The sequence below is a fragment of the Crotalus tigris genome, unplaced genomic scaffold (assembly GCF_016545835.1).
Source record: "Crotalus tigris isolate CLP2741 ecotype Arizona unplaced genomic scaffold, ASM1654583v1 scf7180000018891.247784533:1973344, whole genome shotgun sequence".
NCBI lineage: Eukaryota > Metazoa > Chordata > Lepidosauria > Squamata > Viperidae > Crotalus > Crotalus tigris.
Window position 1 is genome coordinate 697,267 of NW_024097260.1, and position 27,734 is coordinate 725,000.

Here is a 27,734-nt window from a genome sequence, read left to right on the forward strand (position 1 = left end):
CGGCCCACTATCAGGCATTGAGCCATTCAGAACCGGGCCAAGGAAGTACGGGATGAGTGTGTGCATGCATCCCCACTCATGTGAGCAGCTGGCAAGTGCGTGCACGCAAACGCTCTGCTAGATAACACACTAGGTAACATCACTAGCCCTGATGTTCCCTGCTTTGAGTATAATGAATATCTGCAAGAAAGACACAATCTCAGAAAGCATCAGGGACCCCACAGTTGTCATCCTGCTCCCCCCCCCTCCTCCTCCTCCTCCTCCTCTCTGCAAACCTCACTCCCTGCTAGCATTGGTGATGTTACCTAATCTGGGTAATGAAACTTCTGCAAGAAAACAGCTCAGAGAGCACCAAGGACCCCACAGTCACCTTCCTCCTCCTCCTTCTCTCCTCTTTCTCCTCCTCCTCTTTCTCCTCTTCCTCCTTCTTAACCCATACTCCCTTCTAGCACTGATGGCATTACCTAGTTGGGTCGCGAAATGTCTGCAAAAAAACCACCAAGCTCAGAGAGCCCCAAGGACCCCACAGTCCTCCTCCTCCTTCTCCTCCTCCTCCACTCCACAAACCCCACTCCCTTGTAGCACTGATGGTATTACCTATTTGGGTCGCAAAATGTCTGCAAAACCCCCACCAAGCTCAGAGAGCACCAAGGACCCCATAGTTCTCCTCTTTCTCCTCCTCCTCCTCCACGGTTCAAACCCCACGCCCTTGTAGCACTGATGGCATTACATCGCTGGGTCATGAATCTGAAGCGCACACCTGAAGCTGTGCGCGCGCACGGCGCGCGCGCGCACACACACACACACACACACAGGATTTTGGCTCTTGTGCAGAGCAGAAATTTCATGCCTTATTTCTGGCCACTGCGCAAAGCAGCCACTGACTCAGCTGTTCTGCTAGAGCTGGGTGGGAGATGTGTTTGTGAAGCTGGGGGGGGGGGGAAGGGGAAGGGTCTGGGAATGAATTCACCCAGGCAAACAGTCTGCCTCTGCGTTTATGGCCCCTTGCCAAGGCCGCCTACAGACCCTTTGATCGACCTCAGGCGCAGCCTGGCCAAAAGAGAGAGGCCGGAATGCCTCCGCCGACTGGGGCCAGGGGTGGGGGGAAGCCAGGACAAAGGTGCCTTTGTGGGGGGGGGAGCTTTCTCTCCCCCCCTCCCCCCCCCCCCCCGTCTGGCTGGAGTCCAGCAGAAGCAAAGAAGGCGTCCTTAAATCTCCAAAAAACTGGAGCGGCTATGGAAACTTTCCAGGAGAAAGCTCTGGGTTTTGTTCTCCAAAAAAGGAAGAGGCGGCTGAGCGGAGAGGGAGGGAGGGAGGTGAAATCCAGGTGGGAGACACCTTGAGCATCTGGCTGCACGCCCAAGGGGTTGGGTGGGAGGCACTGACCCCTGGTTGGTGATCTGGAGGAAAGGGGTTTTTTTTGTAAAAAGGAAGGAAGGAAGGAAGGAAGGAAGGAAGGAAGGAAGGAAGGAAGGAAGGAAGGAAGGAAGGAAGATGAGAGGGAGGGAGAGAGGGAGGAGGATGAGGAAGGAAAGGGAGGGGGAAGGGAGGGAGGAAGATGAGAGGAAGGGAAGGGAGGGAAGAAGGAAGGAAGGAAGCAAGGAAAGGAGACGGGAGGGAAGGAGGAAGGAAGGAAGAAGAGAGGGAGGAAAAGAAGGAGAAAGGAAGGTAAATGAGAAGAAGGGAGGGAAGTGGGAGAGAGGAAAGAAAAAGAAAGACGGAAGGAAAGAGGAGAGGAAAGAAGGAAGGAACGAAGGGAAGAGAGGAAGGAAGGTAAATGAGAAGAAGGAAGGAAGGAAGATGAGAGGGAGGGGAAAAAGGAAGGGAGGGAGGAGAGGAAGGAAGGCAAATGAGAAGGGAGGGAGATGAGAGGGAAGAGGGAGGAAATGAAGGGAAAGAAGGAAAGGGAGGAAGGACAATAAATGAGAATAAGAGGGAGGAAGGAAGCAACAGAGATGAGAGGAAGGCAGGGAAGGAAGAAAGATGAGAGGGAGGAAATGAAGAGGGACGGAAGGAAAGGGAGGAAGGAAGGTAAATGAGAAAAAGGGAGGGAGGAAGCAACGAAGATGAGAGGAAGGAAGGAAGGAAGGAAGGAAGATGAGAGGAAGGAAATGAAGAGGGAAGGAAGGAGGGAAGGAAGGAAAGGGAGGGAGGAAGGTAAAAGAATAAGGGAGGGAGGAAACAATGGAGATGAGAGGAAGGAAGGAAGGAAGGAAGGAAGGAAGGAAGGAAGGAAGGAAGGAAGGAAGGAAGGAAGATGAGTGGGAGGAAATGAAGGGGGAAGGAAGGAAGGAAGGTAAATGAGATGAAGCGAGGGAAAGGGAAGGAAGATAATCCCAAAATCATGTGTTCTAAGATGAAAAACAGTTCTCAGATTGTACAAAACCTGCAGGCTGGCTCAGCACCATGGGCGAGCCCAGGGCCTCCGTGCACCTTCCTGGCATCTCAGGCTGACACCCCACTTGGCTCCGATGGATCCCCATTTTCCACTCCGCTGCTCCCCATTGTTCAGAAATTGCCACCGCCGCCGCACAGCCATAACCCCCCCCCCATCAGATTTTCCTACCTCTGTGCATCCCCAAGAGGACGAGTGCTTCGCCGCAACTTTTTAACATCTGCACATCAAACCCGTACGAAAGAGCGGTTCTTATTAAAGCCTGGCAGAGCTTCGGAAAGAATTTGGAGAAGGTTCTTCACAAAAGAGTCCCCTCTGTCGAGAAAGGTGCAAAAACCAGACCGGTTAAAAAACAAAAAATAAAAATTATTTTATTTATTCAATTTATTTGCTGCCCCCCTGAACCCATAAAAGGTGTTCCCAAGAGCCTTCCGGCTTTTGGCTTTTAATTTAATTCCTTTTCCCGTCATTTTACATCGCACGCCGCGTTGCGACTAGAATTGCACGGCTGTAATTTTTTTGAAGTAAGTACAACCGGTTGGGTTGGCCACCAGTTTGTGTTCCTACGTTCTGTTGCAATTCTAGAAAATATAGCTAGTCCTTCACTTAACAACCAGATCTGGATCTAGAACTCCTGTTGCTAAGCGAGGTGTTGGTTAAGCGCTAATTTTTGTTTGTTTGTTTTTTGTTTTTACCATGACTGCAGTTGTTAAGTGAGGCACGCAGTCGCTAAGCAAAACCGGATTTCCCTAGTGACTTTACTCATCGGAAGCCTGCTCGGAAGGTTGCAAATGGGGATGACGTGAGCCCGGGACGCTGCAACCACTGTAAATCAAAGCCGGTTGCCCAGCACCCAAATTTTGATCCTGACTGCAGTGGGGTGCTGGGGGGGGTGATAACAGGAGTGGCCATCAGTCGCTTTTTTCAATGCCGTTGTATCTTTGGCTATCGGTAGCGCCTTAATATAAAATACAGAGCCAGCAGTTTCTGCCGAGTAAAACATACGGAGAACGGTTGGGGGAATTGGGAAGGGCCAGTCTAGAGAAAAGCATCTGAGAGGCTGCCACAAGGAGGAAGGGGTCAACTTATTTTTCCAAAGCACCAGAAGGCAAGAGAAGAAACGATGGATGGAAACTAATCATGGAGAGAAGCAACCTGAAATTAAGGAGAAAGTTCCTAACAGCGGGGACAATTAACCAGTGGAACAGCTGGCCTCCAGAAATTGTGGGTGCTTCATCACTGGAGGTTTTTAAGAGGAGACTGGACAGCCATTTGTCTGGAACGGTATTGGGTCTCCTGCTTGAGCAGGTGGTTGGATTGGAAGACTTCCAAGGATCCCTCCAACTGTGTTATTCCCTCCCTCCCTCCTTCCTTCCTTCCTTCCTTCCTTCCTTCCTTCCTTCCTTCCTTCCTTCCTTCCTTCCTTCCTTCCTTCCAAGAGACAGCCAGTTCTATTCTGATAGATTGATTCACTGGCTCTGATTGCATGCATCATCTTAACTGTGGTTTACTTAATGCAAGTTCGAGTTTTCACACATCCAAACCATCAACTGTATTCCAGATGTTAGAGTCACAATCCAGGTTAAAACGTGGCCTGTGCCTTTGTGATCTGGTGCGTTCGAGGAAGGCCCTCGTTGTATTTCGATTCCTCCTTATCAAAGCAGATGATTCAGCAGCCCAAGCAGGCAGCTTTTTCAGAAAGCGGTTCGATTTTGTTGAAAACGGCCAAGGTCCCTTCCAACTCTGCTATTATTCCTCTTCTTCCTCCCTCCATCCGCAAGTTTGAGAAAAGCATCTGTTTTTCTTCAGTGCAACAAAAAGGAAGCCAGGGCTGAATTTCTCTGGGAGAAAACAGATGACCTATTCTTTTAAAGGAGCAGACAGATGCTGTGTTTTTCCATCTTTAGCATCAAAAAAAGCCCAGCTTGCATGAAACTAGCCTAGCATGAAAAGAGGTCGGTTTGTGGGTTTAGCCAACGGCCGATCAAGGTGAGCAATCAGGCAAAAGAATTTGATGGGCAGTCATCACGGCGAAAAAAGCGAGAAAACCCACAGGTCTGGAGTCAAAAATAGCCAGTTTGTTTCTTTAAAGGAGGACGGTTGCTCGCCCATAAGATATCCAGGAATCCAGAAATGCTAAATTTATTTATTAAATTTATGTATTTATAAATGTTGGGAGACTCTTTAGCAAACAGCCCAACTTCACTTCCTGATACTTTCTGTGTAAGAGATTAAGCTGAGGGTGGGAAGGCCAAAAATATGTTATTTCTGAACACATGTTAAACAGCAGATGGGAAAATGCCATTGAGGAGCTAGTCAAATAAATCAACCCTTAATCCACTGTGCAAACTTTCCAGTAAAAGAGATTTAAAAGGTTCAGAAAGAGCCTGTCTGAAGGATCTTGGCAGCGATGGGATTCAAATAGGTGAACAACCGGTTCTCTGTGTGGATGCCGCTTCTGGAAGTCCATTCTGGGTCTGGGCAACAAAAAAATTAGCTACCGGTTTTGCCAAACTGGTGTGAACTGGCTGAATCCCACCACTGGATCTCGGCCATAAAGATGGGTTGGGGGCTTCATATCTCAGATCTGAGCTCTTGGCACTATAATTTATGTTTTTAAAAAATCTGGGTGAATCTCTTGGTTGGGCTTTGCAGTTAAGAGGTTTGAGATCTTTGTAGGATCACGAGAAACCAGGAGATGACCAAGGTCTCTTTTTCACCAAGAATTTTGAGAGCATCTATCAGTCGTGGAGAACCAATGTTGGCTTGGTTGGATGATGAATTTCGAATAGGGTCACCAAGCCAGCATACAGTTTCTTTGCTTTTGATGTCTTGGGTCACATCAAAGCTGGCTTCGTTATCATGGTTTGTCATTCTAGCTTATGGCTTGCCTAAACTCAGCCATCTAGGGCAGGGTTTCTCAGCCTGAGCAACTTCAAGATGTATAGACTTCAACTCCCAGAATTCCACAGCCAGCCTGATTGGCTGGAGAATTCTGGGAGTAGAAGTCCACAAATCCTGGTGGGTAATGGACTTACGGAAGTGGCATCCACACAGAGAACCGGTTGTTCACATATTTGAATCCCACCATTGCATCTATCTATCTATCTATCTATCTATCTATCTATCTATCTATCTATCTATCTATCTATCATCTCTCTCTCTATCTATCTATCTATCTATCTATCTATCTATCAATATCTATCTATCTAATTTATCATCTATCTATCTATCTATCTATCTATCTATCTATCTATCTATCTATCTGTCATCTACAGTAGTAGCCAAAATTGTGGAAACCTTTTGGGAAAAGTGTATAGTAGAAATGCCACCTTTGGTTAAATTTCCACCAATTTTTCTTCTAATTTCTGTATAACTGTAGTCTTGTTCACTTAATAATACTATTTTACATCGCTTTCTGGACGACCAGCCAACTCTTTGCACCATTTCTTTAATTTTATTACGTTTTACAAGCTCACTAAATGAAGGAGCACAAAAAACCCCAACCAACTTGATAGCAATCACATAACACATTGACAAATGTCCTCCTCTCAACTTCAATACATGAGATCAATAACGGAATCCTGAATAATTGAATCTGATTGGCTCATTGCCAAAACAGGATGACACTCGATTGGCTCTCTAAATACTCAGCCTCATTGGCTATAATCAGATGAAGGAAAGTTACTTGATATCAACCTAAGCAAGTTGTGCTTCCTTTTTCTGGTTGTTTGGCTATAACTTTTCATAGAATACAGTATAGATAATTGAACAAACTTTGTTGCATTACATTCTTGATTAAATTATCTTTCCACTGATATATAATTTTATGGTACTACGCCAAAGAACAATGGTGTTATTATCCATCAAACCTCAAAAATACACTTTTCTCAAAAGGTTTCCACAATTTTGGCCACTACTCTATCTATCTATCTATCTATCTATCTATCTATCTATCTATCTATCTATCTATCTATCTATTATCTACCTTTATCCTCAATATCTATCTATCTATCTATCTATCTATCTATCTATCTAGCTAGCTAGCTAGCTCTCTCTCTCTCTCTCTATCTATCTATCTATCTATCTATCTCCTCAATATCTATCTATCTATCTATCTATCTATCTATCTATCTATCTCTATCTATCTATCTCTATCTATCTATCTAACTATCTATCTATCTATCTATCTATCTATCTATCTATCTATCTATATCCTCAATATCTATCTATCTATCTACCTACCTGCCTCATCAATCATTTGTCTGTCTGTCTGTGTCTATCTATCTATCTATCTATCTATCTATCTATCTATCTATCTATCTATCTATCATCTACCTACCTACCTGCCTCATCAATCATTTGTCTGTCTATCTATCTATCTATCTATCTATCTATCTATCTATCTATCTATCTATCTATCTATCTGAGAGAGAGAGAGGGGGGGGGGGAGAGAGAGAGAAAGGGAGAGAGGAGAGCTGCCTGCCAAGAGCTAACTCCTTCCAAACCAAGGAATTTTGCAAAGGGAGTGACAAGTAAACCCTCTCCCTGTAGTAAATGCATTACTCAACATTCCATAGGAGAGAGCCAAAAGGAAAGGGGAGGGGGGCTTTAGGGGGGAACATTCAGGCAGGCTGACCAGATGAATTAGTGGCTGCAGGAGCCCCCACCCCAGCTGTGGGTTAGGCCGACCTCCAAAATCCCAAACAAAACAGTCGCAGCTCTCTTCCTGCGGCTCTGCCAAGCAGCCTCCCCAGATGCCGGGCTGAATTAATTTTCCAGAAAGGGGAAAAGCTGATGGAAAGGAATGGAATGTGAGAAAAAGTTTCCCAAACTTTGTTCCAGCGCCTTCCCAGCCTGTAAAGGTTGGAGGACAGTTTCCCCGGCTGGGTTAAAGAAAGCCGGAAACGGAGCAATGGGGCAGGGGGATCCCTTTTGCCATGAAAATTTCCATTCTATCTTGCAGATCCGGGAACCCTTTTCAAAAGCAAATTGAGCGATGGGAAGGCCTCGGGGTGTCATTTGTTTTAAGGAAGAACTGTAAAAAAACGAAAATCCTCCCCGTAGGCCGGCTCAGAACAATTATTTTCCAAAGAAGCTTCTGTGGGTTGGCATCCGGGAGGAAACGTAACCGTCTATTCTAATGAAAAACAAACTTTGTCAGTCTTTTCGACTGCCAAAATCTTTCCTCAGCTCCTTAGAACAGCACCTTTATTCTACGGTTCCTGATCACCAGAAGGACTAGAAACCTGACTGTTGGACCTAGTGGTTCCTGACCACCATAAGGACTAGAAACCTGACTGCTGGACCTAGCAATTACTGTTCACCAGAAGGACTAGAAACCTGACTATTGGACCTAGTGGTTCCTGACTACCATAAGGACTAGAAACCTGACTGTTGGACCCAGTGGTTCCTGACCACCATAAGGACTAGAAACCTGACTGCTGGACCTAGCAGTTACTGTTCACCAGAAGGACTAGAAACCTGACTGTTGGACCTCGTGGTTTCTGACCACCATAAGAACTAGAAACTTGACTGCTGGACCTAGCAGTTACTGTTCACCATAACCTGTTGGGCCTAGCAGTTACTGTTCACCATAAGGACTAGGAACCTGTCTGCTGGACGTCGATATGTCACTAGGCCTGACTCAAGGATACATCATTAGAGGAAGAATGGCTGAGGAGGGCAGAGACCCTGCATTCTCCTGGTCTTGCAAAGCCCGTGGAGGACAGACGCAAAGCCCCATGCAAATTGGGCTAAACCACGAGTTTGTTCTCGCCCTTCCTGGCAACGCAATTAACAAATTAGGAGGTCAAAAATCTGCATCCGAGTGTAGAGCCTTCCTTTTATCTAATCCCTAGGCCGGCTTTGCCTTCCCATTGATCACTCCATGATCGATGGGGCCTGGCAGGTTTTCGTCTGGCCCTATAAAATTAAATTACACCTTGGTGGACGCCATCCTTCTTCGGAGTAAGGATTAAGCACCGCTTCCCTTCTGTGGATTGTTACTCCCCTCAGAAGCCTGCGTTCCTGCATTGACAAATCTTCCCATTTTTCTCCCAGACAAAGAAGGAACCAAAAGCAGCTCGGCTTGGTGCATTTCATAGCTATATATGGCCTATTTCTCATTCCGAACCTGCATGATTATAGAAAAAAAAAAAAACGTATCTGTGCTTCTCCTTTACCCTTGCTTTTTTTTTTTTAAGGTCAAAACTCTTAAGAACAAACAAACTTCAGGAAAACTTGGGGTTATTTCCTTTCGCAGTCTGGACTGCAAACTCGGTGTTCACAAAATGCCCTTAAAAATAAAATAAAATACAGACACCGTCATTCCAGCTTCTCCACCGGAGATGCAATGAAGGAGAAGCTAAACCCTCACTGCTGCTTAGTAAGGCCACACCTGGAATCCTCCATCCAGTTTTGGTCATCACTTTACAAAAAACATGCTGAGACTTTTGGGGGGAAAGTGCAAAGATGGGTAACCAAGATGATTAAAAGACTGGAGGCTAAAACATATAAAGAACGGTTGCTGAATTGGATATGTCTAGTTTAATGAAGAGAAGGATGAGGGGGGACAGGATAGCAGTCTTCCCGTATCTCAGGGGCTGCCCCAAAGAAGAGGCAGTCAAGCTATTCCCCAAAGCGCCTGAAGGCAGGACAAGAAGCAACGGGTGGAAACTCATCAAGGAGAGAAGCAACCTGGAACTAAGGAGAAACTTCCTGACAGTTAGAACAATTAACCAGTGGAACAACCTGCCTCCAGAAGCGGTGAATGCGCCAACACTGGAAGTTTTTAAGAAGAAACTGGACAGCCATTTGCCCGAAATGGTATAGGATTTTCTGCCTGAGCAGGGGGTTGGACTAGATGACCTCCAAGGTCCCTTCCAACTCTGTTATTCTGTTCTGTTCTGCTCCAGTGAAGTCCCATCAGTTCAGCCAAGTTCACTTCATTTCTGCTATTGACCTGGTTTCCTTGTCTGCCTCCATTCCTCGAAAAAGGAAGCTAAATAAAAATGCCCCAGGCCTCTGGATTTTCAGGGTTGTTTTTTTTTTCCTTTTTTCATCTTTCCCCCTATTTTTTCACTTGTTTTTCTCTCTGGGCCTTTTGGAGATGTGTTAGTGTGGAACAATTGCAAGTGGCAATGGGCTGGGAGAATAACCTTGGGAGTGACAGCTAGGGCACAGGTTAGATAAAAGACATCTCAGCCCAGAGAAGGAAAAGGGGTGTGGGAAGGATTTCAGAAGGGATCCTCTTTGGTTCTCTGGGAAGTAGAGGTAGTGTCAAGCTACAAAGCATGCTCACGCTATGACAGCCATGTTGCTCTTTCGCTGGCCAACAGACCAAGGGGGGAAGGGGGTGATGGAATGCACAGGTGGATCCTAACCAGTGGTGGAATTCAAATATCTGAACAACCAGTTCTCTTATTCGATGCAGGCTTCAGCCTCCGAGGTCTAGAACGGACTTCTGGAAGTGGCATCCATGCACTTCCAGTGCGGCATTCTAGGCCTCCGAGGCCTAGAACGGACTTCTGAAAGTGGCATCCATGCACCTCCGGTGGGCTGTTCTAGCCCTGGGAGGCCTCCTCTAGGCCTCTGAGGCCTAGAACGAACTTCTGGGAGTGGCATCCATGCACTTCCGGTGGGTCGTTCTAGGCCTGGGAGGCCTCCTCCAGGCCTCTGAGGCCTAGAACGGACTTCTGGGAGTGGCATCCATGCACTTCCGGTGGGTCGTTCTAGGCCTGGGAGGCCTCCTCCAGGCCTCTGAGGCCTAGAACGGACTTCTGGAAGTGGCATCCATGTACTTCCAGTGGGCCGTTCTAGGCCTGGGAGGCCTCCTCCAGACCTCTGAGACCTAGAACAGACTTCTGGAAGTGGCATCCATGCACTTCTGGTGGGCTATTCTAGGCCTGGGAGGCCTCCGAGGCCTAGATGGACTTCTGGAAGCCAGCTCGTTCTCCGAATGTAGCAAAAATTAGCTACCAGTTCTGCCGAACCAGTGCAAACCGGCTGAATCCCACCGCTGATTCTAACTAAATGGGAATCAAGGTCATCCAAGAAATGTTATGGTGAGGAGAGACTTTCTTCTCATAACAAATGTCTGAAGGCTCATTAGACAATGTGACCTGGACTGTCAGGGGGGAAGGGAAGATTTACTCTTTTTTGCTTATGGTTCTAGCACCAGATTGCCAGAGCTGGTTTTCTATTCATCAGTGCCGATATGCTGTATTCAATAAAGTTTTGCATTTGAGATCAGAACAGAACAGAACAGAACAGAGCTAGAAGGGATCTTGGAGGTCTTCTAGTCCAGCACCCTGCTTAAGTAGGAGAACCTATACCAGTGATGGCGAAACTTTTAGAGACCGAGTGCCCAAACCACAACCCAAAACCCACTTATTTATCGCAAAGTGCCAACACAGCAATTGAATCTGAACACGGAGGTTTAGTTTAGAAAAAAACAACTCATACACTAACATATTTTGTCTTAAAAGAAAAACACAATAACAAAGCTTTCAGTAATACAAATGACTTTTTTACTGAAAGGTAAACGTTTGCATTTGGCATGCTTTTGAACAATTAATGTGATTTTTGCTGCTGTATGCATGCTGATAATTTGGCTCATACTTTGTAAGTTTGAGAGCAACACATGCAGCACTCAGGTCATCTGTTAGTCTGTTTTTGGTGTCAGATTTGATATAATTCAAAGCTGAAAACAGCGTGCTCGCTCTGGAGGCTTGTTTTAGCTAGGAAGGGGCTTGAGAAATGGCTTTTTCCTGCGAAAATATAGCCAAAGAGCGAGGCGCGCGTGCCCACAGAGAGGGCTCCGAGTGCCCCCTCTGGCACACGTGCCATAGGTTCATCACCACTGACCTATACCATCTCAGACAGGTGACTGTCTATTAGTCTCTTCCTAAAAATCTCCAGTGCTGGAGCGCCCACGATTTCTGGAGGCAAGCTGTTCCACTGTTTGATTGTCTTCACTGTCAGTGACCATTTAGTCACCATGCAAAGTTACAACAGCACAGAAAAAAAATGACTTAGGACCACATTTTTCACAGGTACGACCTTTGCAGCATCCCCAGGGTCGTGTGATCAACATTCGGACGCTTGGCAACCGGCTCACCCTTACGACCGTTGCCATGTCCCGGGGTCGCGTGATCCCCTTTTGCGACCTCCCGACAAACAAAGTCGACGGGGGAAGCCCGGTTCACTTCACAACCGGGTTACTAATTTATCAGCTGCAGCGATTCACTGAACGACATTTGCGAGAAAGGCCGTCAAAATGGGGCAAAGCTCACTTAACACACGTCTGACTTAAGAACGGAAATTTTGGGCTCTGTTGTCCTAACTCAGGGGTAGGCAACCTTGGCTCTTTTATGACTGGTGGACTTCAACTCCCAGAATTCCTGAGCCACCATGGCTCAGCTTGGAAACCTCTCCCTTTCCCCTCAGCATGGCTGGCTCAGGAATTCTGAGAGTTGAAGTCCACTAGTCATAAAAGAGCCAAGGTTGCCTACCCCTGGTCTAAACCCAACATTGGGTCCTTCAGTGGCATCCTAGGACAGGGGTAGGCAACCTTGGCTCTTTTATGATTCGTGGACTTCAACTCCCAGAATTCCTGAGCCAGCATGAGGGAACTACGGCCCCTTCATGACTCGTGGACTTCAACTCCCAGAATTCCTGAGCCAGCATGGCTCAGCTTGGAAACCTCTCCCTTTCCCCTCAGCATGGCTGGCTCAGGAATTCTGGGAGTTGAAGTCCACCAGTCATAAAAGAGCCAAGGTTGCCTACCCCTGTCTTAACTCAAGGACTCACCTGTATTACCCAGAAGCCAACCCCCATGAAAACAGAGCAATGCTCAAAGGAGGCGATCTCCTGTTCCCCTTTGGGTATAACACACATTTCCAGATTCCAGAACGAATTCAAGGCTGACCTGATTTCCTCCACCCCTTAAATTGAAAATAATTTCCACCCAATTGTGCCAAAAAGCCCTCTGGGGGGAAAGCACTCAAGCTCTGATTGTCCCTGTCCTTGATCCCAGACTGAGGCGGGAGAGAGATTTCTTCTTGTTCTGAATCAACCGCTGAGCTACAAATAGACCGCAGCCTGCGGGGGATTTCTTGAGAAAAGGCAGCTGTGGAGACACGTAGGACTTCTTTTATACACAAAGCAGGTGGGGAGAGAGAGAGAGAGAGAGAGAGAGGGAGGGAGGGAGGGAGGGAGGGAGGGACAGAGGGGGGGGGACAGAGAGAGACACAGAGAAAGAGAGAGGAGAGGGAATGAGAGAGGGAAAAAAGAGAGAGAGGGAGGGATAGAGGGGGGACAGAGAGAGACACAGAGAGAGAGAGAGAGAAAGAAAGAGGGAGTGAGAGAGGGAGGGACAGAGGGGGGACAGAGAGAGAGAGATACAGAGAGAGAGAGAGAGAGAGAGAAAGAGGGAGTGAGAGAGGGAGAAAGAGAGAGGGAGGGACAGAGGGGGACAGAGAGAGAGAGAAGGAAAGGGAGTGAGAGAGGGAGAAAGAGAGAGAGAGGGAGAAAGAGAGAGAGAGGGACACACACACACACACACACACACACACAGAGAGAGAGAGAGAGAGAGAGAGAGAGAGAGAGAGAGAGAGAGAGAGAGAGCAGCCAGGGGAAAACCCAGGATGTAAGGGGTGTTTTATTTGTTTGATGGAATGCAAGGTAATATTAAAGGCATCAAAGCCGGAAGCCTTTGTCCTCTGCAGGAGCAGAAATCAGGAAAGCCAGAAAGATTAGGCCAGCATTGCAACCTGGATTTACATGGTCTATTCTGATGACAACTGGGTTGCAAAGAGGTTCCCTCTTAGGAGATCACCAACTCTAGTGCTAGCCCCCCGCCTTGTTTTTCCCTATCAGAGGAAGGAGGTGCCCCACAGCCCTCCCAGAGAGAGAGAGAGAGAGAGAGAGAGAGAGAGAAAAGAAAGAAAGAAAGAAAGGAGGAGAAGGAAGGAAGGAAGGAAGGAAGGAAGGAAGGAAGGAAGGAAGGAAGGAAGGAAGTAAGTAAGTAAGTGTGGGAAGTCAGTCTCCCAGAGAAGGAAATATTAAAAGGGCAGAAAAATATATTTCCTCAAAGGATCTTAAAGAAGCAGAAAAGCATGCCCAGTTTTTCTTAATAGCCCCAAGTCTGCCTCCCCCAAGCAGAAGCCAGCTCTGTACAAATGCAGATGTAAGCCATCAGGAAGGTTGAAACTAGGAGATTAAGAAGACAAAGACACCTAAAAGCTACATACCTCACCCAAACTCTAAGAGTCATTAGCTCCAGCCCCAGGGAAACAGGATATGACCTGTGGTCATATTAAGATTAACCCATCACCATCAGAATACCAGAAAAGCACACTCAGACTCAGGTCAAAGTTCATGCCACAGGAACAGGCAACAACTCAAAACAAAAGGCTCCAAAGGGTATAAAAACCTACTCCCTACATGTGCTCAGCCCTTTTTTCCTCCTCTCTCTACCAGAACCATCTTCCGGTCTGGCTCTCCTCCTCAATAAACTGCAACCTTCTTCCTAAAGCAGTCACCATGTTGTTTATCCCTGGCTTGGACTGAACCATGATGAAGACTCTTCCTTCAAAGGAAGGAAGGAAGGAAGGAAGGAAGGAAGGAAGGAAGGAAGGAAGGAAGGAAGGAAGGAAGGAAGGAAGGAAGGAAGGAAGGAAGGAAGGGTGCTTGCATACCAAGGTAGATCTGCAGTTTCTTAAAATCATGCTCTGTTTTTTTTTCTTTCTTAGACTGAAGCAGCAGCTAAATATATTCACAAATTAAAAGGCGAGTGTAAAGGAATTTATTTGAGAAAGGTATGAAAGAACCATGAAAGATTACATGATCTGGACTCTAGAGAAAGAGGGATGGGCAAGGAAGAAACTCAGGAAATCCCTGCCTTGATTTTGTTCAAGATAAAGAACCTGGAATTAAGGAGATATTTCTTGACAGTTGGAACAATTAACCAGTGGAACAGCAGTTGCCTCCAGAAGTTGTGGGTGCTCCATCACTGGAAGTTTTTAAAAAGAGATTCGACAATCATTGCTCTGAAATAGTATAGGGTCTCCTGCTCGAGTAGGCTGGACTAGAAGACCTCCAAGGTCCCTTCCAACTGTTATTCTGTTATTGTGAAGCTAGATTAATCTTGCAAGTCTGAAAGTACAATTCTCCCGCTGTCTCCTTTATAGCCTGAGAAACGAGAAAGGATATTTTCTGAGCTTTTTTCCCACCCATTATACAGCTGTGGGCTACGCGGACTCTTATCTGTTCATTCTGGGCCAGGGGTCCCCAACCCGTGGTCCATGGACTGGTAATGGATTGCGGCATGCCAGCAACCGGTCCGCACAAACAAGCAAAGCCCCATCCACGAGATGCTGGCAGCACACAAAACCACGCCCCCTCCGCTCCACGGAAAAAACCTCTCTCCATGGAACCGGTCCCTGGTGCGCGAAAGGTTGGGGACCTCTGTCCTAGCCAGCATCTCTTCAACCCATCTCCCCACGTGCCCTTACACCCTCGGAGATGTCTTTCTGAGCAACATAGGGCTGCAAACGAATTTCTCCACTCTGGATTTTGTCTGGGTTTTGTTTTTCGTTTTTGTTTTTTACAGGGAAGCTCCTGACAAAAGACAACTTGTGCGATAAACGGCGCTTTGTGTTTTGGGAGGTGGGTGCTAAAAAACGAGAACAGATCTCCTTTTTGCTCAGGCTGTCTGAGGTCAGGCTTACGAGCCAAAGACACTGTTGTCCTTTGTCACAATGAAAACACGAGGATGCTGTCGTTCCGGGCCCAGGAGAAAAGTTCTCGGGCACAGGCGCAAACGGCGCACAGCTTCCCCAATGTGCAACCTGGGGGTCCAGGGGGCTGCCCAGTTGCCTGCTTCTCGGGTCAGTTAATAAGGGTGGGACTGGGGAGAGGCGTCTGTGGATTGAAGGAATGAAGAGGTATGGAACTGCAGACTCGGAGGCTGTACCTGGCTGAGAAACCAGAGGTGATTTGGTGTAGTGGCGAAGGCGGCACACTGGAAACCAAGAGACGGAGAGTTCTAGCTTTGCCGTAGGCAAGAAAAACGGGCCAGCCTCTCTCTCTCTCTCAGCCCAACATGCCTCGCAGGGTCGTTGTAATGGTGAAAATAGGAGGAGGAGGAAGCGGTATCATGAAGGCAAGAAGGAAGGGGGGGAGGGAAGGACGGAGGAAGGAGAGTGGGAGGGAGGGAAGAAAGAAGGAAGGGGAGGAGAGGGGGAGAGACAGAAGGAAGGATGGAAGGAAGGAGAGTGGGAGGGAGGGAGGAAGGAAAGAAAGAAGAGGAGGGGAGGGGGAGGGAGGGAAGGAAGGACAGAAGGAGGGAGAGTGGGAGGGAGGAAGGAAGGAAGGAAGGAAGGAAGGAAGGAAAGAAAGAAGGGGAGGGGGAGGGGGAAGGGGAGGGGAGGGGGAGGGAAGGAGGAAGGAAGGAAGGAAGGAAGGGGAGAGGGGGGAGGGGAGGGAGAGAGGAAGAAGAGAGGGAGGAAGGAAGGCAGGAAAGAGGAAGGAAGGAAGGAAGGAAGGAGAGAGGGAAGGGGAGGGGAGGGAAAGAGGAAGAAGGGAGGAAGGAAGGGAGAGGGGGAAGGGATAGTAGGAAGAAGAGAGGGAGGAAGGAAGGCAGGAAAGAGAGGAAGGAAGGAAGAGAAGAGAGGGAGGGAGGGAGGGAGGGAGGCAGGAAGAGGAGAGAGAGAGAGAGAGGAAGGAAGGAAGGTCTCAGATAAGTAGAAAAAGGGGAAATACTTTTTAAAAGCGAGGAAATGAAATGAAAACCCAGAGCATTCTTACCCTCTTGCTGAACTCACAAGGCTGCTGCCGAACCTGCACACTTTTGAATAAACTTCCCTTTTTGATCAGCGGTTCCTTTTGGCATTCTGGTGCGCCACTGGGGAGGGGGGAAGCGCAGAAGGGAGAGGAAGTGAGTGCTAAAACGCAGCTGGAGTGGGGGAGAATCAAATAATAACAAGCATTCAAGAAAGGAAGGTTAGCACTTCCTTTTAAGCCTGGCGCTGAGTCGCTCTGCCCACTTCAGAATTTCAAGTAAATCTGATTTTTCTCAGATCTCTGTGAAGATGGATCTACGTCTCGGGGCTGCATTGCTAATATTAATGCACTTTCAGGAGACAGAGTGATGGAAATTAGGAGCTGTGTGTGTGTGTGTGTGTGTGTGTGTGTGTGTGTGTGTGTGTGAAATGAATCAAAGTACATTCTCTTCCCCCCCCCTCCTTCCTCGTGAAAGCCACACAGTGGACTGTGTGTATTATCACAAAAGGAGATTTACTAGACCCTACTGTGACTAAGGCACATTGTAATTAGAACAGAGAAGGAAGCACACACAGAATCCTTGCTGGGATGAAGGAACCTTTTCCACGAAAGAAAGGAAAGAGGGATGGGGCAGAGGGAATACCCCACCCAAATCCTTGGTTTTCGAAACCATGAAGAAATAAAATATACAAGGGGGGGGAGGAGGAGGAGGAGGAGGAGGAGGAGGAGGAGGAGGAGGAGGAACCCTCATCAAATTGATTGGCCTGGGATTATTTAGGAAAAATTGGGCAAATCCCCAATGGGTTCGATTAAAGAGCTATCACGCTTGAGGAAAAATGTCGCCAGAGTGAAACCTGAGTGACATTCATACAATACCCTAACCCAGGGGTAGGCAACCTTGGCTCTTTGATGACTCGAGGACTTCAACTCCCAGAATTCCTGAGCCAGCATGGGGGAACTATGGCCCCCTCATGACTTGTGGACTTCAACTCCCAGAATTCCTGAGCCAGCATGGGGGAACTATGGCCCCCTCATGATTTGTGGACCTCAACTCCCAGAATTCCTGAGCCAGCCACGCTGAGGGGAAAGGGAGAGATTTCCAAGCTGAGTCATGCTGGCTCAGGAATTCTGGGAGTTGAAGTCCACGAGTCATGAAGGGGCCATAGTTCCCCCATGCTGGCTCAGGAATTCTGGGAGTTGAAGTCCACGAGTCATGAAGGGCCATAGTTCCCTCATGCTGGCTCAGAAATTCTGGGAGTTGAAGTCCACGAATCATAAAAGAGTCAAGGTTGCCTACCCCTGCCCTATACCAGCGGTAGGCCACCTTGGCTCTTTTATGACTCGAGGACTTCAACTCCCAGAATCCCTGAGCCAGCCACGCTGAGGGGAAAGGGAGAGGTTTCCAAGCTGAGCCAGGCTGGCTCAGGAATTCTGGGAGTTGAAGTCCACAAGTCATGAAGGGGGCCAAGGTTGCCTACCCCTGCCTTAACCACAACAATCCCAGTTTGTTGAGCAAGGTAGAGTGAGTTCTCCCACTTGCGCTTTGTGGAACCAGCTCTCCAAAGGGATGGGCAGAGGTTTCTCAATTCTCAAATCTACCCAAGTCTACCCAGGTCTAACTCAGAACTTAATTTGGGGTTACCTCTGGCAGACGAGGAGCTGTTCCTCATCTGTCCCTGTCTTCGGTTTCGTAGCTCAAAGGGTGTTCAAAGCAAGACATTAGAGGCTCAACTCCATGGTCTCCCCCCCTTCTTAAGTCTGACATCTGGTCTCCAGGTGGTCTTTCAGTAGCACCTGGGATCCCACCCGTGGCAGGAGGCTCTTCTCGGATGGCATCTGAGTTGCGTGTCCCTCACACGAAGGAAGCCTCTGTCTCTTTTCAGGGCTCCTTTATTTCACGACCGGAGAAATGTTCAATCGGCAACTCTCTACCGGTAAAAACGTCGAGCAATTCCTTTGGTTACCTGGAGAGGAAAGGAGTAAGGTGACCAACCGTCCTCCTTTAGGGAGGACAGTCCTCCTTTTGTAAGTTCCGTCTCGAAAAGTGTCCTCCTACATGTCCTCCTTTTCAATATCTGAAGACTAAAATCTGTAAATCTCCGTATTCGATCGATGCCGAGCCGATCCGTTGCGTGTGATGTGACGTATTTGTATTTGACATGACGATTCGTCAAGGCTCGGTACAGTGCGGCGAGACGCGATTATGAGACGCATGCGCTCCGCAAAGGAGAATTGTTTTGAGAGAGTGCACCGTGCGCCAGAGTGCGCCGCGCGCAAGAGTGCACCGCACGCAAGTGGCTTTGTTTACTTCTTACCGAAACACGACAGGCATACATGTACGCATTAGACTCACGTTTTTTTCTTCAATTTATTTGTGTCCTCCTTCTCATTGTAAAAAAGTTGGTCACCTTAAAACAGTGGTTCTCAACCTGTGGGTCGGGACCCCATTTGGGCTCAAACGACCATTTCACGAGGGTCGCCAAACAACGCAGTCCGCCATTTTTTCCCCCTTTTCCTTAGCTGTGCTACTCCCTTTTATTCTATTGGCTTTTGAAAGCCAATAGAAGAGACTCTCTTGAATAGAGTCTAATTCTAGTGGCTTTCAAAAGCCAACAGGAATTGTCCAGGCTGTGTCTGCCCTGCTGAGCCCACCAAAAGTCCCAGTCTGCAAACGGTGCTGCACCAGTTGAGTAGTCCTCGATTTACAACCGGTTGAGTAGTCCTCGACTTACCACCGGTTGGGGTCACGGCATTAAAAGGGTTGAGAACCACTGCATTAGACTCACTTTTTTTTCTTCAATTTATTTGTGTCTTCCTTCTCATTGTAAAAAAGTTGGTCACCTTAAAAGGAGACCACTAGGGCAATTTGTTCTGGGCTGAATTGTTGAGTTAGGCTTGAAAGAAATGTCCTCCTTATCGGCTGGATGGCAGCTGGGCTCAGATGAACACAGGTTTAAGTCTTCTCCTCCTCCTCCTTATCTGTGCTTGCTTTCTCTCTCTCTCTCCTTCCTTCTCCCTCCGGTCCTACTCAAGCAGGGGGAAGACCTCTAAGATCCTTTCCAACTCTGTACTTCTGCTTTACTCAGTTACGTCCCATTGGGAAGGGGGCAAGAGGTGATCTCCCGACACACCATTAAATTTTCACACCGTGACACCATCTTTCCAGTTTTTTGTTTCTTTTTAAAGGAACACATAGCCTCAGCCAGAAACGAGAGTGGCTGAGATCAGCGTGTGAGAAAAAACTCACAGAGATCTGGGAACTTGTTATGCCATTCTTCTGCTTACTCTGAAACTTTGTGGAGTTCGCAGACTTCCAGCTGGGAAATTGTTCTTCCCACCCTTGGATCTCTGGCTTTAGCCAATAATGACCTCATCCTTACTGCCTCCCCGTTTATTTCAAGCTCTGTGCAAACATCTGCCAGAGTTTGACTCTTAGGAGGACCTGATGAATGGACGATCCTTTATCGCAGCCAATTGCCCCCGTAAAATTAATATTATTAATTGCAAAATGAATGATCTCCATCCAACTGAGAGAGCTTCAAGGGACTGTTATCTTAAACGATGCACAAGTGCAGATTTGCTTCTGTCCAAGACACGGAGGACCGTGACAAAAGGGAGCGGAAACGCCTCACTGTAAGGCGCATAAGGGCCACTGAAAGAGATCTGGGTCGATCAAGCAGCGAACAACACCTCTAATCAAGGAGCTATCAACGCAGATGAAAAAAAATAACACAGAAAACAACAGCCTAATCAAGACACCACCCAGAAATTCCCACCAACATTGGCAAGCCACCAGTACAGGGGTTGTCAAACATCACGTGATGTGTCGCGACGTATCGTGACTTTTTTCCCATTGCTGGCAATGGGGTGGGCGCGGTTTTGACCATGAGGCATCTGGCCTGCTGGACGACAGTTTGACACCCCTGCACTAGTCTATATAAACAGAGAGCGAACCTGACTCCCTTCTAACTCTGATGATGTTGCCTAGTAGGGTAATGAAATGTCTGCTGAAAACAAGCAAGCTCAGAGAGCACCAAAGAACTCATAGTCCTCTTCCTCCTCTTCTTCTTCTTCCTCCTCCTCCTCCCCCCCACAAACCCCACTCCCTTCTATCATTCTATTACTGATGATGTTACTTAGTTGGGTAATGAAATGTCTGCATTTAAACAATCACGCTCAGAGAGCACCAAGGATCAGAGTCCTCCTCCCTCTCCTCCTCCTCCTCCTCTTTCTCCTCCTCCTCCTTCTCCTCCTCCTCCTCTTCCTCCTCCTCCTCTTCCTCCTTCTCCTCCTCCTCTTCTTCCTTCTCCTCCTCCTCCTTCTCCTCTTCCTCCTCCTCTTCCTCCTCCTCCTTCTCCTCCTCCTCTTCCTCCTTCTCCTCATCTTCCTCTTCTTCTCCTCCTCTTCTTCCTTCTCCTCCTCCTCCTCCTCCTCCTCCTTCTCCTCCTCTTCTTCCTTCTCCTCCTCCTCCTCCTCCTCCTTCTCCTCCTCTTCCTCCTCCTCCTCTTCCTCCTCCTCCTCCTCTTCCTCCTTCTCCTCCTCCTCCTCCTCCTCCCACTCCAGAAACCCAACTCCCTTCTAGCATTGATTTGGTTCCCTAGTTGGGTTATGAAACATCTGCAAGAAAATAACCAAGGGCCCCATGGGCCACCTCCTTCTCCTTCTCCTCTTCCTCTTCCTCATCTCCTTCTTCTCCTCCTCCAAGTACCCCATAGGCCTTCTCCTCCTCCTCCTCCTCTTCCTCCTCCTCCTCCCCCCCACAAACCCCACTCCCTTCTATCATTCTATTACCGAAGAGGTTACTTAGTTGGGTAACGAAATGTCTGCATGAAAACAACCAAGCTCAGAAAAAGCACCAAGGATCAGAGTCCTCCTCCTCCCTCCCCCTCCCCCTCTTCCTCTTCTCTGCAAACCCCCCCCCTTCCTTTCTGTCACTGATGACGTTAGCTAATTTGGCAATGAAATGTCTGCCATAAACCAATCAACCCTCACGGGACCCCTCCAAGGAAAGGTGAGCTGGACGGGCCAAAATTTGGCATGTCTCAAAATGGCGGACGACACCGCGTTTGCTCTGCCCGCTGTTTGCTGTTCGGAGCTGAGTTTGCCCACCCCGTTTTGCTGCCTCCTAAGGAAGGGAGGCCCTTTTTTATCTCCCAAAGGCATCTGGAAATCCAACAGAGGCCCATTTATGTCCACGTTCCTCAAGCAGGTCCAGTCTCTCCTCTGCAGCCCATCAGCTCGCCTGATGGTTTTACGAGCCCTGGCAGAGGAGCCCGCAAGAACCGGACCAGACCAGACCTGCTGGCTGAGCATCCCTTCTCGCACGCAGGCCAAACCGCCGTTGATCTTCCGAGAAAGATCTCCTTTCCCTCGTTTTGCTTCCTCGGGCTTGTTGCCCTTGAACGTCGCTCGGCAGAAGCCGCCAGGGAGAGCCAAAGAAACGTTTTGTATTCTGGGTCACGCCGAAAGGATTTGGCCGGGACCCAAAACATTTGACTCAGCAGCTGAGACGAAAAAGATTAGAAAAAAGGAAAAGAAGGCTAGCCGCTGTTGCTAGGGGGAATATTTCTGGCCCAGCCAGTATGGCTTCCCCTCTTCGTCAACACAACATTTTGAAATGGATTCTGCCTTGGAGAAGAGCCAAGGATGAAGAAGGAGAGGATCCGGGCCCGTCTCAAGGGAGGAGAGAGGGAAGAAAGCAACCGATCCACCCTTGAATCAACTGCAGGACAGAAGCTTGATCCGGTGGGACCATCTGTCTCCTCCGATAGGCCAGGCTAAACTTGGTTAATTTCCATCCTGGTTTAATCTATTGGGGGGGGATGACGTGGGAACCGTGCTGGTTAATCCACCAAAGACGCACTGAGCTACAGGCGGTCCTTGACTTACGGCCACAGTCAAGCTGAGCGAGACCGTCGTTAAGTGAATTTCGCCCCGCTTTACGGCCCGACTGGCCACCGTTGTTCAGTGAATCACCGCACTTGTTAAGTTGGGAAGCCAGTTCTTAAGTGAATCTGGACTTTGTCGGTCAGAAGTTGGCCAAAGGAGAATCACGTGACTTTGGGACGCTGCAACTGTCGTAAATACATGCCAGTTGCCAAGCCTTTGAACTTTGATCACGTGACCGCGGCGATGCTGCAGTGGTCGTAAGTGTGAAAAACAGTCCCAAGTCCCTTTGAACAGTCACTAAACAAAGTCAAGGACTACATGTATACGAGCCCCCAAATCACTCAGAGATAACCCTAACGTTAGAGAAACGCTATCGTGACCACAATTGAGACTGGAATGTCTGTCGCTAAGCGAGGCAAGTTGTTAAGGGAGTCACGTCCGATTTGACGGCTTTCTCCCCCCCCCCATGGTCATGAAGTGAATTGTGGTGGAAGGGACCTGGGAGGTCTTCTAGTCCACCCACCTGCTGGAGCAGGAAACCTGATCCCGTGACTGTCCCATCTCTTCCTTCCAAGCTGGCGATGCCGCAGCCCTGATCAAGCCGGGGTCAGTTTCAAGGTCTGCTTCTGCTGCACGCCCCGCACAGTGCTACACAACACACCGCGCAGCAAGCTGACCTTCCTTTCTGCGAATGCTACACGTGGTGACTCACAGCCCGTTCTGTTTTCCGGGGTGGGTGTGAATCACCTACTTCAACGGTTTAAGGAAAGATCGTGGTTTTTCTCAACAGGCGGCAGAAGCAGTTGATATGTTCCTCCTTTCACCTTTTGACCTGATGCTGGTTTCTCCTGCTTGAGCAGGGGGGCTGGACTAGAGGACAATTAACCAGTGGAACAACCTGCCTCCAGAAGCGGTGAATGCTCCAACACTGGAAGATTTTAAGAAGAGACTGGACAGCCATTTGTCCGAAATGGGATAGGGTTTCCTGCCTGAGCCGGGGGTTGGACTAGATGACCTCCAAGGTTCCTTCCAACTCTGTTATTCTGTTATCTCCCATATGATAGCAGTGTTCCAATATCTCAGGGGCTGCCCCAAAGAAGAGGCAGTCAAACTATTCTCCAAAGCGCCTGAAGGCACGACAAGAAGCAACGGATGGAAACTAATCAAGGAGAGAAGCAACCTAGAACTAAGGAGAAACTTCCTGACAGTGAGAACAATTAACCAGTGGAACAACCTGCCTCCAGAAGCGGTGAATGCTCCAACACTGGAAGTTTTTAAGAAGAGACTAGACAGCCATTTGTCTGAAATGGTATAGGGTTTCCTGCCTGAGCACAGGGTTGGACTTTATTATTATTATTATTATTATTATTATTATTATTATTATTATTATTACTATTATTACTACCTCCAAGGTCCCTTCCAGCTCTCTTCTGACTACTAGATTCTGATAAAACCATCCCAGCTTCTAGAGGATGTGGAATTCGATCTTCAGTGATGGGAATGTCTGTTACTAAGCAATGCAGTTCTTGAGTAAGTCATGCCTGATGTTGTGCCTTTATTTTGCCACTGTTGTTAAGTGAATCCCGAGGTCATTAAGTGAATCCGGCTTTCCCCCACTGGCATTGCTGGTCAGAAGCTGGTGTGAAGATCACAAACGGTGATCATGTGACCCCAGGATAACGCAACCGTGGCAAACACAGCCCAAGCATCTGAATTTTGACTATGGGGATGTTCCAACAGTCATAAGTGCGAGGAGCAGTCGTTAGGGGACTGGAGGCTAAAATATATAAGGAACGGTTGCTGGAATTGGGTATGTCTAGTTTAATGAAGAGAAGGATGAGGGGGGACATGATAGCAGTCTTCCAGTATCTCAGGGGCTGCCCCAAAGAAGAGGGAGTCAAGCTGTTCTCCAAAGCGCCTGAAGGCAGGACAAGAAGCAACGGATGGAAACTCATCAAGGAGAGAAGCAACCTGGAACTAAGGAGGGAGGGAGGGTGGAAAGAAGGAAGGAAGGAAGGAAGGAAGGAAGGAAGGAAGGAAGGAAGGAAGGAAGGAAGGACGGACAATGGATGGAAACTCATCAAGGAGAGAAGCAGCCTAGAACTAAGGAGAAATTTCCTGGCAGATAGAACAATTAATCAGTGGAACAACCTGCCTCCAGAAGTGGTGAATGCTCCAACACTGGAAGTTTTTAAGAAGAGATTGGATGTCCATTTGTCCGAAATGGTGTAGGGTCTCCTGCCTGAGCAGGGGGTTGGACTAGATGACCTCCAAGGTCCTTTCCAACACAATTAGACTAAATTGACTAAAATGAGGCTTTTAGCCATAATTTAAGATGGCGTCATTCTGGATCTTAATAAGCAGGTCAGATATTGTGCAAACATGTTGTTTTGTCTGAGCAGGTAAAGAAAAGCACAAAGCCTTATTTCTGCCAGGGGCTTCTCTTTTTTTTCTTTTTCTTTCTCGAAATACCCTGCTGCATTTTCATTTCATCCAAAGGTTTCACACACACGCAGACACAACCGCGCGTCACGAAGTCTCAGTTTTGGCTGCATTTTTATGTCCTGGTAGCATCCTTATGAATCACAACACGCCAAATGCCAGCCGTGAAATGATTCATCACTGGAGAGGTGAAAGGGGAAGCCAGCAGATCAGCAGAAGATTAAAAAAAAAAAGAAAAAAAAGAGAAAAAAAATCCCCCAGTAACAATTAAAAAAGAAAAAAAAAGGAAACGGGCTCATAAATCTTAAGAAGTTGGTGGATTAATCTTTTCTCTCTCTCTCTCTCTCTCTCTCTCTCTCTCTCTCTCTCTCTCCCCAGAATGCTCCAACTCGCCAGAGAGTTAAAAACAAAATCCTTCTGCAAACCCTGAATCAATACAATATTAATAAAGAATAATAAAGAATAGCCGCTAAGCAGTGAATAAATACTAATTGAGCAATTAATAGAAAAAGAAAGAGGAGAAAAGAATCAAACGAAATGCACGCCAACTCGCAAAAATAAAAATCAACACTCGGGTCGGTGGGAAGAAGGGTAGCTCTATGAGAGATGAGAGGTTTCAAGTTCCAATTTAATAATAATAATTAAAAAAAGAATTATCGTTCCAATACAGGTAGTCCTCGACTTACAACAGTTCATTTAGTGACCGTTCAAAGTCACAACGGCGTTGAAAAAAAGCGACTTGCACTCTTGCACACTTATGACCGTTGCAGCATCCCCATGGTCGTGTAGTTGAAAATCAGACTCCTATTTATGACGGTTGCAGTGTCCCGGGGTCAGGTGATCCCCTTTTGCGACCTTCTGACAAGCAAAGACAAGGGTGGCAAGAAAGGCCATAAAATGTCTCACTTAACGAGAAATGTTGGGCTCGTAACATTGGTCGTAAGTTGAGGACTATTTGTATAGCAAATAGAAACTTCCCATTTCATTTGTCTATGGAGATTCTCAGTTAACCCAGGTCATTCTTGTCTCAAAGGAGAAGGAGAAGGAGAAGGAGAAGGAGAAGGAGAAGAAGAAGAAGAAGAAGAAGAAGAAGAAGAAGAAGAAGAAGAAGAAGAAGAAGAAGAAGAAGAAGAAGAAGAAGAAGAAGAAGAAGAAGAAGAAGAAGAAGGGACAAAAAGTCTGGATAGTGGAGACAGCAGAATAGACAAGAAAGAACTGGAGAAGATAACAAAATACAAAGACCTACAAATAGAAATAGAAAGACTGTGGCAAAAGCAAGCAAGGGTAGTACCAATAGTAATAGGCTCCTTGGGTGCAATCCCAAAACAATGGAGCACCACTTGAACACCATTGGCATTGACAAATTCGCTATTAGTCAATTGCAAAAGGCGGCCTTATTAGGAACTGCTTCCATCCTGCGACGAGATCTGTAATATCATGAAACATCTACATCTGCCTATCCCAGGTCCTGGGTAAGGACTCGATAGGTAGACAAAATGCCAAATCCAGTCTGAACATCTGGCTGACTGTGCGATGATCCATAATAATAATAATAGTAGTAGTAGTAGTAGTAGTAATAAAGTTGGATAGGACCTTGGAGGTCATCTAGTCCAACCCCCTGCTCAGGCAGGAAGCCCTATACCATTTCGGACAAATGGCTGTCCAGTCTCTTCTTAAAAACTTCCAGTGTTGGAGCATTCACCGCTTCTGGAGGCAGGTTGTTCCACTGGTTAATTATTCTGACTGTCAGGAAATTTCTCCTTAGTTCTAGGTTACTTCTCTCCTTGATCAGTTTTCATCCGTTGCTTCTTCTCCTGCCCTCAGGTGCTTTGGAGAATAGCTTGACTGCCTCTTCTTTGGGGCAGCCCCTGAGATATTGGAAGACTGCTATCCTGTCCCCCCTCATCCTTCTCTTCATTAAACTGGACATCCCCAATTCCAGCAACCGTTCCTTATACGTTTAGCCTCCAGTCTCCTAATCATCTTTGTTGCTCTTTCTTGTTTTCTTTGAAGACGTTTCGCTTCTCATCCATGAAGCTTCTTCAGCTCTGGACTATGATGGTCCTTCAACTCCCCAGCATCCAGTCAGAGCTGAAGAAGCTTCTAGGATGAGAAGCGAAACGTCTTCAAAGAAAAACAAGGACGTCCAGTTGCCTCCTGAAAAAGCAACTTTGGGATTCCCATTTTATTAGTTTATTACATTTCCTCTGACAATTATTCTCTGGTAACTAGAATGCCAAGATTGTCTGATGAAGGTGATGAAGGTCCCATGTGGTCATCTTCACCCATAGCTAGTCATAAAAGCATCACACGTGAAGCCATTCCTCAAGAGGCTAAAACATATAAGGAACAGTTGCTAGAATTGGGTCTGTCTAGTTTAACGAAGAGAAGGACAAGGGGGGACACGATAGCAGTCTTCCAGTATCTCAGGGGCTGCCCCAAAGAAGACGGAGTCAAGCTATTCTCCAAAGCCCCTGAAGGGAGGACAAGAAGTAACGGGTGGAAACTAACCAAAGAGAGAAGCAATTTAGAACTAAGTAGAAACTTCCTGACAGTTAGAACAATTAACCAGTGGAACAACCTGCCTCCAGAAGCAGTGAATGCTCCAACACTGGAAGTTTTTAAGAAGAGACTAGACAGCCATTTGTCCGAAATGGTGTAGGGTTTCCTGCCTGAGCAGGGGGTTGGACTCAATGACCTCCAAGGTCCCTTCCAACTTTATCATCATCATTATTATTATAGAAGACATTCAACCGGTGTTCATCTCCACCATCTTCTCACAGGAAGTTCTCCATGCCATTTTTCTGCCCACCTTCAGTCCATCGCTAAAAGATTTTATCCGTAAAGAGAAGAGAAACTCCATTTTCTCCATTTATGGCACATGCTTTGAACCCTTTTAGTCACGTCTCTCTCTCTCTCTGGACATCATTTCCAAATGTTTTCCTCCTATTTTGTGGTGTAAAACAGACTTTTTTTTTTTTTTTTGCAAAAAATCTTCAACAGTCTTCTCTCACTCTCAGGATAGCTGTGTAAGGCCCAGACGCAGTTCACACATCCCACAAAGCCGTAATGTGATTTATGGCTGGTAAACGCCGAGCCAAATTCAATAAAACTGACAAACCGCAGCTTTGCAGGACGCCCAAACCAACGTCATGTAGAACAGTCTTTTCTCCCAAGGGATGGCTACCAGATGCGTGTGTGGGATCACAACCGCCAGAAT

At 47.3% G+C, this 27,734-nt stretch overlaps 1 protein-coding gene across 4 annotated transcripts in view; it reads right to left on the reverse strand.

Annotated features, from left to right (window-relative positions):
- Window positions 1-27,734, reverse strand: part of NCOR2 (nuclear receptor corepressor 2) — a 233,097-nt gene that overhangs the window by 204,186 nt on the left and 1,177 nt on the right. For 2 of the 4 annotated variants that reach the window (XM_039357316.1, XM_039357312.1), the window contains exons 1-2: window positions 22,596-23,011; window positions 2,567-2,710 (exon numbers count right to left, since the gene is read on the reverse strand). The gene's annotated coding sequence lies outside the window, so the exon portion shown is untranslated. Of the gene's footprint in view, window positions 1-2,566; window positions 2,711-17,825; window positions 18,092-22,595; window positions 23,012-27,734 lie in introns of those variants that run through there. The other 2 variants (XM_039357315.1, XM_039357314.1) reach the window with 2 other exon arrangements.